We start from the raw sequence: 14314 nt of genomic DNA on the forward strand, positions 1-14314 counted from the left end.
GTCTGAAGGTTTTGCACAGAAATCTTCCCTCGGGGGGTGAGGGGGTGAGCCTCTAGTGTCATCCAAGGAGACTCTCAGGTTGGTAATAGGAAAGGACTCCAGAAAACCACCCGTCCCCTCACCAGGCCATTTTCTGGTGCTTTTTAGCAAGCCTTCAGGCAGCGAGCATCAGCTTTGGTCAACATGCCCAAAGAAGCCCCTGGAAAGGTAGCTTGTCGAGCAGTAGAGGTGGTCTCTCAGCAGGAACTGTGGCTCCAAGGGGGGGACCAGGGAAAGAGCTGCCCAACCCCCTTCTGACCTCCCACCGGGATCCCCACTGGCCAAACCCAAGCAGAAGTCAGGGGGAAGAGAGCCCATGGATGCGCCATATAGGTCAGCGTCCCAGAACACAGAGCGGGTGGGGGAAGGGTGGAAAATGAACCTAGAGGGGCAAACAGAAGACCCCACACGCCATTCTGGCCCCATCCTTAGCACAGTGCCTATAGCACAAAGCTGGAGCTCAAAAAGATATTCCATGAATTGAGTGAGTGGGTGAGCCTTGATCCAGCCTAGTCTGGTTACCTTGCATTTTTCTGCCTTTGCATTTTTGTTCACACTAGTCTTTTCCCCTAACATGCCCTCTGCTTCCTCTGTGAGTCATACCCCAGCCTTCCTAGCCCAGCTCAGATTCAGCTCCCCTGTATCCTGAATGAAAGAAGCCAGGCACAAAACAATACATACTGCATGAATCCCTTTATATAGAATTTTGGAAAATGCAAACTCATCTGTAGTGACAGAAAGCAGAGCACTAGTTGCCTGGGGATGGGGTTGGGTGGGAGGGGTAAGAAGAGATACAAAAGGACAGGAGGTGACTTTTAAGGCTGATGGCTATGTTCGTTATCTTGATTGCGGGGATGGTTTATACAGGTGTATACATAGGTCAAAACGCATCAGACCGTACACTTTAAACATGTGCAGTGTTTAAATAAAGTGTTTAAATAAAGTCAATCGTATTTAAATAAAGCTTGACCAAAAAAAAAAAAATTCTCCTCCCCAAATCTTCAGATTCCCCACCTCCTCCTAATAATGCCCGATCCCTGGTTGTCCATGCTCTGCACCCATGCATTCAGGAGTTACGTATTGAGCATCTACTATGTATTGCACACTGGGCTGGGTGCGGGGACAAGCCCCAGCCCTCAGTGAGACCAGAGCCCCATGGGGGGAAGAGATAAGTGGTCAGGGGGAGTATGAAGGTTTCCCGGAGGAAACTCGTCTAAGAGGCAACCTGAAAAACAAGAGAAGCGAGTGGAAGTCGGGAAGGAATAATAGTTAAGATGAAAGAAACAACAGGCTCAGGAGGGACAGAATGTGTTGGTGAATCCAGTCAAAGCTCAAGGTAGCTGGACTGGAGGGAGGGGGGGAGGAGGCAAGAGAGGAAGTAAGTGGGGTGGGGGGGGGCGGGGGGGACAGGGGCTTGGAAACCACCTAAGGCATTGCATTTGTCCTGGCGGCAACGGGGAAGCACCTGGAAGGCTATAAGCATGGGAGTCACCTCGTCAGTTTTGTTCTACGGCAAAATCACTCTGGCTGGGACGTGGGGAATGAACTGGAACATGGCTGGGTGCTGAGTGTCCTGGCAAGAGGTGGCCAGGCCTGAACTAGGCTGTGACCTCAGGCAGGTGAGAGACTGGGCGGGATTTGGGAGGGGTTGGGGGGAGCCAGAGAGAAGGAGCCAGCGTGGTTTCTGGCTTGGGCAGCTGGGTGGGCGACGGTGGCCAGAGGGGCAGCAGGTATGGGAGGGAGAAGATGACAAGTTAGCACCAATCACACCAAGTTTGAGGGGTCTGCAGGCACCCCCAGGAGTCTGTTCAGTGGGTAACTGGGTAGATGAAACTGACATCCAGGAGCCGGGTCTCAAGTCCTCTCCTTAAGCTTCGGGGTCCTTGAAGAAGCTACGAGAACCCTCTCCACACCCACAGCAAACTGCACACAAGGCCCGACACATGCTATTCTCCTAACAGATGTTTGTTGATTGACCCATTGCTGATTTCTCTCTCCAGAATTGTACAAATACACTCAGTCTCAAGGGACATCTACTTGTTTGTTGGAGAGGTTTCCGTCTCTCCTCGGTCCAAGCCCCAGATAAGAACAGGGTATGGAGAGCCACCCTTAAATCCCCATGGGCCAACTCCACCAAGCCCTCCCAGGACTTCCACTTAGGCTCCCCATTCCTGGAGAAGAATATGTCTCTGGTTGGCCTCCCCTCTTCACGATCAGTTTGTCCTCAGAAGGAAACAGAACTCTATGTCTGCCAAATATGAATCATTATATCTCAGATTGCTCCAGCATTGTTCTCCAGGAAGCTCTGGCCAATGTCAAGGAGGCTAGGGACGCATAATTTTCAATTCAAAGATTGAGAGATGCAACAGAGAGGTTCAGGAACTCTTCCAAGGCCACACAGCAAATCCAAAGGCGGAACCAGGCCTCCTGATGCGGAGGGTGTCTTGTCCCCAACACTGGCTCATCTTCCCTCTCTTCACTCTCCAAAGTCAGCCTCTGAGGACCCTGAGGGTCTCAGATTAGAAAAGCCATGAATAGTGTGGAAGGGTAAAGTGACTTGCCCACAGCCTCCCAGCTAGGAAGGGGAAGGGTGTTTTCTCATTGGAGCAGAAATTGGAATTCCTCCTCTCCCCCACTTCTGGATTTCTCCAGGGAACATGTACAATCAGCAGTCACTCTATTTATCTACACCGATGAGCCCAGTCACGGCAAAGTCTTCCTTCCTGGGAGCATCTCGTATCTTTTCCTGGTTTCATATTTAATCTTCTCCAACTGAACTCCTGGGGCAAGAACTGAGTCTGATTCATCTTCCTGCTCCCCAGCCCCTCGCCAAGTGCCTTGATCGTGGACGAGGTTCAGTAAGTGTCTGCTGATTCATTTTGACCCTTCGATGAGGTGGAAAGGAGAAATCGTTGGGGGAGGGGAGAAACAAGCCATTGACTGAATAATGCTCATGGCCCTGGATTGCCCTCTGGAAATCTGGGTTTCTATACCGACCCTCTTTCCTACCACGTGGGAAATACCACGGCAGCCATCTGTTCCAGGCCTCAGATGTCTGTAAAGTGGTAGTAATGATAGAAGGAAGGACTTGAGGTCTAGGCAATCAGAATTCACATGAAAAGAATCACTTCTCTCATCAAATAAGGGGGTGGGGCGCCCTGCTGCCTTCTCTTCTCTGCTCTCGAACTTCATGGAGATCAGAGCCCAGGAAAGGGCCACCGCTACCCCCAGTGGAAAATAATCAGTTCAAACAAACACACTCCAGTCAAGACCATGCAGGGCTGGGGTAGCTGATCCGCTGGCTCCACCTCCCAGACTGATGCCCAGAGAGGTAGAGTGATTCCCCCAAGCTCGCACAGCGAGAGAGTGGCAAAGTTTGGCAACACAAGGGCCATCAGACCAAAGCATCCCTGTCGGGAGAGTGTGATGCTGAGTTAGCATCAGACAGCCCCAGATGCCATCTTGGCTTTGCAAGTTGGAGGTTGTAAAATCCAGAAAAAGTTGCTCAACCTCTCTGCATCACAGTCTCCTTATCTATGCAGCGGGTAGAATAGTAGCACCTACCTCAAAGATGCACACGAAGTGCTTTGCACAGTTCCCAGCTCAGGCGATCATCGGGTAAGCTTCTGTTTACTTTTCAAAAGACCCCCCGAGAGGTAACGCTAATGGTAGAAATGACTTGCACTGAAACAGAGCAGACTGGGAGAACTTTTAGACCACAGAACTTCCGGTACCCCTCAGAGCTCTGAAGAATCTGGTCCCAAACCACCTGGTCACCTGTGTGCCCCGACCTCACCTGCGGATTCCACAGGGACATGGACCGGTGGAGACCTGTGTGCAATAGCTGGATCACCTCTTTCCAGAGAGAGACCCAACAGCATCTTTAAAAACAAAGACCTTCTCGGGGGGCCTGGGTGACGCAGTGGGTTAAGCATCAGACTCTTGGGGCACCTGGGTGGCTCAGATGGTTGAGCGTCTGCCTTCGGCTCAGGTCATGATCCCAGGGCCCTGGGATCGAGCCCCGCATCGGGCTCCCTGCTGCTTGGGAGCCTGCTTCTCCCTCTGCCTCTCTCTCTCTCTCTGTCTCTCATGAATAAATAAATAAAATCTTAAAAAAAAAAAAAGCATTGGACTCTTGGCTTCAGCTCAGGTCATGATCTCACGGTAGTGAGATCGAGCCCCATGTCGGGCTCCATGCTCAGAGAGGAGTCTGCTTGGGATTCTCTCTCCTTCTCCCTCTGCCCCTCCCCTTGCATTCTCTCTCTCTCTCTTTCTGGAATAAATAAAATCTTAAAAAATAAATAAAAGACCTTCTCGGGTCTGGTTTCATGAGGTCTCAAAAATCCTGAAGCCTCCCAGGGAGAATTAGAAAAGGCAAAGAGGCCACCAGAGGTTTTCACAACACTTTCCTGCCAGGAGAGCCCTCTGGAGAAGCCCATGTGGCTATTGGCCCTAGGGATCTAGTTGGCTGGGGCTACCGATTGGCTGAGGAGGGAGTGGGCCAGGCCTGGCTGGGTGTGGACACACACGCACATGCACACCTCCCTCAGTAGGGGCCTTTAGTGCAAGGGCTTGGGTGTCGGGGCCTTAATCCCAGGCAATGGAATGGGGGCTTCCTACGAACCATAGGATGTAAGGTGGTGCTTCTCCACCTCTACGGAGATTTTGAATAATTTTGAGGTTGGAGGAAATGGTCCTATGCATTGTAGGATGTTTAGCAGCAGCTTTGGTCTACCTATCTGATGCCCATCGCACACTGCACCTGGTGGGGTCAGCCAACATGTCCCCAGATAGTGCTGTATGTCCCTTGGGAGATAAAATCAGCCCTGACTGTTGTAAAGAGGGCTTCCCAGAAGAGGAGGGAGAAAGAGACACTCAGGTTAACATAGTGGGTAGCAGGGGAGAGAAAAGTCAAGACAGACGGGTAGAAATACCTGCAGGCTTTAGAAAAATAAAAAGACTGGACCCTGAACAGAACACATCAGTTGCCCTGGGGACCTGGTCCAGGAAAGAGAACTTACACCCTCTTCCTTTATTCTGAGGGATCACTCCTTCTTACTTTCCTTAATAAGAGTATGATTCGGGCGCCTGGGTGGCTCAGTTGGTTGGGCGACTGCCTTCGGCTCAGGTCATGGTCCTGGAGTCCCGGGATCGAGTCCCGCATTGGGCTCCCTGCTCGGCAGGGAGTCTGCTTCTCCCTCTGACCCTCCTCCCTCTCATGCTCTCTGTCTCTCATTCTCTCTGTCTCAAATAAATAAATAAAATCTTTAAAAGAAAAAAAAATAAGAGTATGATTCTAGTATGTAAATATTTATTGATTCCTTTTTGTGGACAAGGCACCTTCATGCATGCACTTCAAACAGTTATTCAACAAATCTGTGCTGTTCTTATTACTACTCCATAGTTCGTCGCTAATAATTAATAGCAGCTGTCATTAATTGGGCACTTACCTTGTGCCTGGCACTGTACGAAGCACTTTACATTTATCATCCCATTTAATCCTCACAACTCCATGAGCTTATTCGTTTCTTTTATCATTATTATTTTTCCTGGTTTGCAAAAGGGGACAGTGAGCCGTTAAGTAAGGAAAGCAAAAGAACCTGGCTTGATGGCTTTAGGGGAAGGAATGAATGAATGAACAGCCCAGCAAGTCTTTAGCTCTTCCTCCGTTGATGTTCCTCGTAATGCAGTAGACACTGAATGGAAATTCAGGTTGATGGCGGGTCTCCCCTGCCAAGCCATGAGCAGTTTGGGGGCCGGGTGAAGGGTGCTCCTCGTTCATGGAGCTAACTGCAGCCTCAGCTTGGCACACAGTAGGCGACCACTACAGGCTTACCCAATGAACCAATGAAAGGAAGCACTTTGCAGATGTCTGATCTACCTCTATAAACACCACCCCCCAGACCCAGCACAAGTTCTATCCCATAGTAGGATCTCACTATTACTGTATCTTGTTCAAAGAGTACAGGACACGTTCTGGAATCCTTAGGCTTCCTAGGGCTGGAGGTAGTCTGGCAGATCTGGCTCTAGATCAGTATTTCCTGAGCAGGGGTGATTTTGTACCCCGGGGGGACATGTGGCCACATCTAGAGATGCTTTGGGTTGTCACAACTGGGGAGGAGAGGCAGGGGATGCTGCTCAGCATCCTTTTGGGAACAGGACAGCCTCCCACAACAAAGAATTACCCAGCCCAAAATGTTAACAATGCCTGCTCTATTATAATAAAGCCTGCTGTGTCACAGATATTTAGGGACAAAACGCTATGGGGTCACCTGGTTGTTCATTCACTCATTCAAATCACCTGTATCAAAACTGTCTGATATAAGAAAACTGTAAGAAGGAGTGGGTAAGGAAGAAACAGATGAATACAGCTCAGTCCCTCTCTGCCAAGCTTACCAGCTCCTGCAGTCTCTGGTAAAGACAAGCAACACCAGAGTGCTGGATAGGAAGTGGATAGTCTCTGGAGCCAGCCAAAGAAAGAAGAACCCAAGAAGAGGAAGGAGGAAAACCTCCTTGGAGTTACTCAGAGAAAGGGAGACTCCATTCCACTTCAGTTTCATCAGGGGATCTTTTGGACTCTGTGTCAATGAGATTCATCAGCACGGGGGACCACACGGAGAGAAATACCTGCTCTGTTCACAACTAACATTGTGCACCACTTCACAGGAGATTTTCAGGGACAACCCATATTATATTGTGAAATTTTTTCTTTAAAATTTTACAAAAAAAGAAGAAGAAGAGGCACATTAGTACCGTGACCAGAAATTCAGACTGAGTCTTCAGATCCAGGTACAAATCTGGGCAGTGGGCTCTGACACTTACCAGCTGTGTGACTTCCCCTCTCTTAGTTTCTCCATCTGTAAAATGGGGCCTGCCTCTTAGTGCTGTTCTGAGCACGCAACAAGGTGACGTGTTTTACACGGATCATTGCAATGCATAGCACAACGTCAGGCACGTGAAAAGACTCAGTGACTTTTTTAATGCATACAGATTAGGGAGTGATCATTAACTTAACAAAAGGATTCACCAGGAGAATTATCTTAATGTCACATTCTAGTAGTGCATTTAATACCTGGTGACATTGAGGGGTGCCTGGGTGGCTCAGTCATTGAGCGTCTGCCTTCGGCTCAGGTCATGATCCCAGGGTCCTGGGATCGAGCCCCTGCATCCAGCTCCCTGTTCAGCAGGAAGCCTGCTTCCCCCTCTCCCACTCCCCCTGCTTGTGTTCCCTCTTTTGCTGTGTCTCTCTTTGTCAAATAAATAAATAAAATCTTAAAAAAAAATACCTGGTGACATTGACCATTGTGGGATGGAGACATATCTTTGTACCACACTTATATTGTGTAAAGGATGGTTCCCCTGAAGGGTGAAAGTGACCACAGTTGGGGGGATAAGGCCTCTGGGAACCAGCTCCATCTGAAACTGGGCCAGCCCCAGACGTGGGATTAGATATTGGAAGACCCTTTAATGACTCCAGGCACATAGTTATTTACACCTTCCTCCAAGAAGGTAACTCTCACCTACCTACTCTGTCTATCCCAGGGCCCAACAAAATGGTCTCACTCACTTTCACCTGCTCAAAGAGACACTTCTCTTTGTAAAGAAAATAGGCCCCAAACTAGACTCAGTAATAGCAGCTAAACTACTGGAAAGCTGGATGTTATCCAGGTTCCCAAACATCATCCCCCCAAATGCTCCAGGCAACCATCTGAAGCAGGCACAATTATTGCCCATTTTACAGATTAGAAGACTGAGGCTCAAAGAGGCTGAGCATTCCTTCCTGCCATGACTGAGCTGGTAAGCAATGCAGCTAAGACTCTAAGCCAGGCCCTCTAGCTTCAGGAGCCCTCTCCTACTTTGACAGATAAGAGAAGAGCTCTTGAAGGAGAAAATGAGATCTTAAAAGATGAGTCTCATCTTTTTCCCTTTGCATTCAGGCTGTTTGTACCATCATCATCTTCCCCACTCACATCCCCGAACATACTATGCTCCCCTTTTCCTCTCCTATACCAGACTCCAATACAAATAAAACAGACTAGAGCCATCCTTCATGGCCACTATGAGACAGGTATACTACTTTAATCTCTATTTCACAGATGAGGAAACTGAGGAACAGAGAGGCTAAGTGACTTGCCCCATATCTCACAGCTGGTCAGCAGTGAAGCCAGATTCCAGCCCAGGGGAATTGTGCTCCAGAGTTGAAACTGTTAACACCACACTGTATTACTTTTTTTCACAAGTAGTACTGGCTAGATTTTTCAAAAAAGATTTTGTAATTTAGATATCTTGTGATTTGCCGTGCTTTTCCATTATCACCCTTTTGTTTGTAACCAAGAGAAGGTTTCAGACCCAACAAGAACAAATAAAAATCACTCTCCAAGGCATAAACTTGATTTTCCACCCCAATTTGCTCCTGTATCTGGTGTTCAGAATCCACCTAAAGACTGTACCCTCTTGGGGTCTTTGGGCAAACTTCTTTCTTCCCTTTTGTATCCTGGGAACCCACCCAGGCAGATGCTCCATTTGTAGAGCCCAGAAGATAGGCAAATGAAGTTCAGCCCTTCCTCAGGTTTGCACATCCATCTCCATTCACTTCTGTACCATGTGGGCCATCTATATAATCATTTATTATTCATTCAGTCGACATATACATATTGAACAGCTATAGTCCAGGTCCTGCGCTAGACATGGGGGATTCAACAGTGAACAAGATGAACACAGTCTCTGCCCTCAAAGAACTGATACTTTATGAAGAAAGACAGACAATGTGCACCTAAACACATAAATAGGATAATTCTAGATATTGATAAGGGATACAAAGAAAATTGACAGACAGGTAGACTGAGGAGTGACTGAGGATGGGATGCTTAGCTAAGGTGGTCAGGAAAGAATTCTCTGAGGAGTTGACATGTGAGCTGAGACCTAAGTGACAAGAGGGAGCCAATATCATGAGGATCTGAGGGCAGAGGGACAAGCCAAGTGCAAAGGTCTGGAGGTGAGAAAAATGAGAAGTGTGTGAGGCACAGCAGGGGGGCCAATAAAGGGGGAGCATGTTACAGAGATGGGCGGGAGCCAATCACAAAGCGCCCTGCAGAGCAGGGTGAGGAGTATGGATTTTATTCCAAGTGCACTGGGGAGTCGTTGGAGGGCTAAACGCAGAAGAATGACAAGATCTGATTTATGATTTTAAAATGTAACTTTAGTTATCGGGTAGAGAATGGATTGCAGAGGAGAGCAAGGATAGAAGAAATAGGGAGACCAGTCAGGAGGCTACTGTTATAAAACAGATGAGATGATGGTGGCTTAGGCTAGGGTGATAATGGAGAAGAAGATGAGAAGTAGATGGGTTGGAATATATTTTGGAGGCAGAGATAACTGAACTTGCTGATGGGTTGGATATGAAGCGGGAGAGAATAGGGGAGGTAAGGATGACTATTAGGTGTGACTCTTACCTGATGGTCCAGGACCCTTTTCACATTTTGTGAAAACCCACCTAACCCACATGAATGGAGGGTCCTCTGTCTTCTCCATTCTTTTTTCTTGCTTTCAGATTTAGAGTTTAAACCAACTTCCAAATCCAGACCAAAGGCCATGATGGCTGGGGAATCCAAAGGGACTGTGGCAGTGTGACCACTGATATAACCACCAGTATAACCATCAGTGTGGCCCCCAGAAAAGCATGGGGTATGAGAGCAAGCACAGGCTCCTGAACCAATGAGAGCTAGTTTAGAATCACCGTGTAACCATAAGAAACTTAATGAATATCTCTGAGCCTCAATTTCCTCATCTATAATATGGAGCCGTGATAAATATCTACCACTTTTCAGAACCTCAGCAAAGATTAGGAATCAAATGCACATTATCGTCACTCAATAAATGACTGCTTTTTTTTTTTCCCATTCTCCTTTACTTACTCAAGGTCAAGGTTTCTCTCCTGGCACTATGAGGATCTGCATTCTAAGAGGTTGAAAGGTATATGATCCAAAGGGATGACTGCTTTGGCCTTAATGAGAGATCTCTGGTAGTTTTAACAGACAGGGTTTGGAGGAACCGGGGCTCATTATCCCAACCCAAAGATTCAACCTCCTATTACAAATTATCCCTATTTGAGAATTCTGGTTCCTCTGCCTTTATGGGCAAATTAGCTCTAGAATGCCCAGGTGGGGAGCCAGACTGAATCTATCCCATTGAATTCACAGGGACCTCTCTCCAGATGTATTGACAATGCTAACAACTGGGCTTAGCTGACACCCCTGTGGTGGGGAGGCTTGGAGGGTTCGGAGAAGATCACATGAAGAAGTGGCCCCAGGGTATCTGGGCTCTCTGGGAAGCAGTGTATCTATGAGATGCCAGAAGGAATGTGTACAGATCTGTGTGCATTAAAATGGGCGGGAGCCCCCCCTCCAGAGGGAGTATGTGATTTTTTTTCTCCCCTGCACAAACTTCCATAGACAAGTGCTGCATACAAATTTGAGCAGAGGAATCGATGCTTGGTTATACACCATGCCAGGCGTCTAGATAACACGGTGTACATTTAGAAAATGAAACACCAGATTAACCCTTTTGTACCCAAACTTTCAAAAGGAATCATTTCCATCTTAATAATCCTGAAGATTGTTATCCTTTCAGATCTCATCTTGGCCTCAAAGGGTTAAGTCAACTTAATGTCCATGCTTTGACCCTCACAAGCCATCTATCGACTTGTAGGCAAGTGCCTTACTCTGTTCACCTTCATATTTGACCACCAATCCTCTCTAGCTCTTATATTTTTGAACCCACAAAGTTAAGGTGCCAAGGATACAATTTTCCTGAAACTAAAATGTCTAAACCCCTAGCCTCTTCTTCAGAATAAATCAAAGGGCAGATTCATGGCATTCACTATTGCTCAATTCTATTGTTTTAAGCATGAATTTTCATTTCTTTGGGATTAGAGATAGCTACTTGTAACTGTTTTAGAGTACATTTAAAATAAACCTTTCTTACATCATTTATTTGGGAAGAAAGGAGAAGACACCGTTTTTAGTCAATTGTTTTGTTCTTTGATATATATACCTCTGTACAGGGCGCGGGTTCTAAGGAAAGACAAAATGGGGGAAATAAGCGTAGGAGAGGGCAAAAATCACAGAATCAAGGAAAGACAAAAGGAGGGGGTAAAGGAGGAGAGGGCAGGTTACAGGAGCCCGTTTGCCCCCTTGGCGGCGCGGAAGGGTCAGCACCGCGGACAGCTCCCGTCTTTGTCTTGGTCCAAACTCCAGCGCCCGCGCTCAGCCCTGCAGCCACCGCTGGCGCGCCCGGGGCTTTCTCCACCAAACCTGCTTCGGAGAGAGAGAGAGAGAGAGCACGTAGCGGAGAGAGAGAGATCTTCCTATCCTCTCCCCGCATCCTCCGAACTCGTCCCTGATCCCATCCCATCACATCGCGGCGGCCGATTTTTAACTTGGCTTCACCCGGAATCTCGCTCCCATCTACATGGTGTTGGGGGCTGGGGGGTGGCCGCGGCGAGTTCAGACTGGGTCTGGAATTCGTTTCACTGTCACTGTCCCAGGCCCAGCTTCCCATGTCTGTCCCCAGACAACACCTAGCCTCCGACCAAAAAAAAAAAGCTGCAGATGTCGAAGGGTTCGCTGGTGAGCATCCTGAGCTGTGGACACACAAGGACGCCCAGACCAGCTGAGCTTGGCCCAAGACCCACAGCATCAAACCCAGGAAAGGAAAAACCACCACTGGGAGACAGGAACCAGAAAGATGAGAAAGGGTTTCTTCCGATTCAACCTAAGCCTGGCAAAAAGCAATGGACTGATTATGTTATGTTCAGAAACCATACATCCCACCACAGGAATTCAGCCTCATTTTTCTCCCTTTCGCCAGAGAAAGCATCTGGCTCCGAGTTCAACAAGCCTCACCTACAGAGGCTGCTCAAAAGACTTTTTTTTTTCCTGGGCCCTTTCGTAGGATCCAAAATAAAAAGAATCTCTTCTCATGTTCTCCTTTGCCTAAAACCTTGCTTCCCCGAGGAAGTGGGAAATGCCCTGTGTGTGAAGCTCATTCTCCAAATCCTACACTCAACATACATAAACAGAGAGAGAGAGAATGTAGCCCAGGGTCAATAAAGTTCTGCGCTTTCGCCAAGCTTCAGAGAAGTCGGCCAGCCAAGCTACGATTTGTTTTCACACAATTTGTTCCCCAAGTGGAGCCCTAGGGTGGCGGTATAGAAGAAGAAAGTTTAAGAATGAGCCTCCTGTACAAGGAAGACTTCCTCTGGCCATCTGCAAATATGTTAGGAGGAAAGAAAGAGGACTCTTGCAGATCTAAAGCTTAGGGCCCCCACACCAACGTCTGGAGGACAGAGATATCACCACAAACCAACCAGCCAGAAGACCCGGACCACAGTCCAAACGCTGTGGAGGGATTGGTATCCGCCTCCAAAATAAGATGCCTCACCATCCCCTTCAGAAAAAAAAAAAATCCCTGGAATCACCCCCCCCCAAACAGCATTCTGTCCTTCCCCTCCTCCAACCCTAAGAAACCTGGAGGAGAAAGGCCACCGCGCACTGTTGGGAGCTCAAAGGAGTTTTAGAGAAAGCGCGATCCCCGCTGAGGTCCCCGTGGAGCAGAAGGGCGCTCAGCGGGGTAAACATACTCGCCTTGGGAGGAAGGAGCTGGGGGTCGCTTTCCCTGGGCCCCTCCCCCCTCCCGCGGTCCGCGGCGGTTGGCGCTTGGAGGTGTGGTGGGGGGGACGCCCCCGCCCAGCCCGCTCCGGCGCGCTGTTCAGGCGGGCTGCGGTGTAAACCGCCGCTTTCCGATGCAGATTTCCCTTTTAACACCTTCTAAACAAAGGCTAATGAGGCCACTGCTTTACTCTATCAACACACAATCATTAGCAGCCGAGAAATACACGCGCGCGCGCACACACACACAGCGCGCAGGCTGCCAAAGTCGGGCGAATTATAAAGGAACCCGTATTAGGCTAACAAAAAGGAGGTGGGATACAGAGGGGCGGGGAGAGGAGGTGGGAAGGAATGGGGAGTGGAAAAGGGGGAGCAATGTTATCGAGACCGTGAAAAAGACCAAGAGGAAAGAAAGGGGCAGCAAGATACAGACTCAAACGCTGACTAGCTGGTCTGAGGAAAGGTAATTAGAAAGTCCAAGGGACCCTTAATTTGAAGGTTATGGTCCCTGGAAAGCTCTCCCCATTTGTGTTCCAGAGATGGAGCAGGGTTGCAGGCATCTTCTTAGAAATCGCTTCCTCCGCCCGCGGATGGTCTCCACCTTCAGATACGCTCAATGGGGCCAGAGAAGCCGCCACCACAGTCCGGAGCCCTCCGTGCTGCCTGCCCTCTGACGCCAAACAGCTGGGGCCAGCCTCCAGGCCTAACAGGCGAGGCAAGGAGGAGGAGGATCCCAGCAGTTCACAGCTCAGACCTTCGGCTTATCAGACCGCCTGGGACATGCGCTTCGGCGGCAGTCTTTGGGGCAGCCCGCAGCTCAGCACCAAGTGCGGGGGTTTTCCCTCTCTGAACAAAAGCCTCAGTGTTTTACTCACAAGTTGGGGGACTGGCTTGCACCTTTCTTTCTGTCCTCCTCAGACCCCCTCTGGCCCCCAGGAATCAGCCCCAGCCTGTGCCCTCCCAGCGACTGGAGTCTGAGTTCAGCCCTGCATTGCAGTGAGCAACCTCAGGAATATAGCCTGCAGGAGCTGGCTGGGCAGCCTGACAGGTAGGGCCACTGGGGAGGGGGGTGCATTCCAGGAGGGGGGCTTGCAGGAAGGAGAGAGGGGCCACCATGCCCAGCCTTGGTCACAGAAGCGCCTGGTCTCTAAGCTGGCCAGCGTTCATAAGCACACGCACTCACTTTGGGACTGGATCTCCCATACCCCAAAGTGCTGTTCAGCCGCTGTCCTCCCCTCCTGCTCCCTCTCAGAGATACCTGGTGCCTGGTAAGGCTCCCAGCCAACCTCCATTGATGGCCAGACTCCCAGCCCCCCTGAAGCTGACACAGCCTTCTGGCACCGGCGCCTGTCCCAAAGCCACCAAACACGATAGTGTTGCCCAACCCCTGCCGGCTTGCACCCCACTGGCCCCTTAGAGTCCCAGTCCAGATATTGGGCTGGGGTTGAGTTCAGACTCAAGAGCCCCGCTTCCCGGTGCTGGGAAGGGGACTCAGGGGAGGGAGGGAGCTTGGGGAGAAGTGCCATTGTTGAATAGATAAATAGAGGAAGGAAGGTTGGAAGGAAGGAAGGAAGGAAGGAAGGAAGGAAGGAAGGAAGGAAGGAAGG

Source organism: Neomonachus schauinslandi, chromosome 14 (genome assembly GCF_002201575.2).
Source record: "Neomonachus schauinslandi chromosome 14, ASM220157v2, whole genome shotgun sequence".
NCBI lineage: Eukaryota > Metazoa > Chordata > Mammalia > Carnivora > Phocidae > Neomonachus > Neomonachus schauinslandi.